Source organism: Giraffa tippelskirchi, chromosome 5 (assembly GCF_054371585.1).
Source record: "Giraffa tippelskirchi isolate mGirTip1 chromosome 5, T2T-mGirTip1v1.2.pri, whole genome shotgun sequence".
In the NCBI taxonomy this organism is placed as follows: domain Eukaryota; kingdom Metazoa; phylum Chordata; class Mammalia; order Artiodactyla; family Giraffidae; genus Giraffa; species Giraffa tippelskirchi.
Window position 1 is genome coordinate 166261118 of NC_137279.1, and position 1032 is coordinate 166262149.

Below are 1032 nucleotides of genomic sequence, written 5' to 3' on the forward strand. Positions count from 1 at the left end.
AAAGCCTTAAAAATGTGCAATTCTACTTCTGAGAATCAGGCCTAGAACATCATCAGGAATATGGCCAGAGAGGCTCATTGGAGCATTTGCTTATTAGTAAAAGACTGTAAACAATCCAGGTATCCAACATGGAAGGTAATGGTTCCATAAACTAGGGAAACAGCCATTGAATGAGATTTTATACATCTACTAAAAGTGAAAACTGGGGGACTTCCCTGATAGTCCAGTGGCTAAGACTCTGAACTCCCAATATTGGTAGCCCAGCTTTGATCCCTGGTTAGGGATCTAGATCCCACATGCCTAAAAGAAGACAGAAATCCTGCAGGCCACCAGTGAGACCCAGTGGCTACCCAGCGTAGCCAAATAAATAAATCATTTTTTTAAAAAATGATAAATGTAATCATATAGGGAAATGCTCATATTATATGTGTGGGGAAAAAAGCAGATTACAAACTCACATTTTATAAATTATATACATAATTTATAACACATCATCTTTATCAAGCATTTGGTTGGTACCAGGTACTGTCCCAAGTGATTTACATGTGTTTATTCATTTAATCCATACGACAACCCTACAAGGTAATAAATGATGAAACGGAGATATGTCACACAGCTAGTGGGTGTCAGAAGGAAGTACAGGCAGCCCAGAGTCTATGCATTTAGCCATGCTGTCTCCCACAAGCAGCGGAACCCCAACCATTTTTTTTAAACAGGCAAATTTAAATATTCTGCAGCACATTACACTACCTTAAAACCAAACAAGTACGATAAATGTTGGGATGTGGGATGTGGTACAGAGCAGTATCACAAGACAATTTCTTTTTTTTTTTGTTCCCTTGTTTTTCTCTTTTGTTTTACAAGAGAATTCTTTTTTTTTTTTTCTTTTTCTTTCTCCATGTCTCCCCATTCACAATACAGACCAGGTAAAGGGCCTGCCTGGGCTGAGGTGTATATGGGGTGGGTTTACTCTGCCTCCTCTTTCTATACAGTCAGTGTAAGTACACAGCCTGTGGTAAGCATCGGGAGGCC

At 39.3% G+C, this 1032-nt stretch overlaps 1 non-coding gene across 1 annotated transcript; it reads right to left on the minus strand.

Moving 5' to 3' along the window:
• Positions 1 to 896: 896 nt before the first annotated feature.
• On the minus strand, positions 897 to 1032 carry LOC145508135 (small nucleolar RNA SNORA51). The gene has a single exon (XR_014055394.1). It is a non-coding gene; the product is annotated as a small nucleolar RNA SNORA51 (small nucleolar RNA).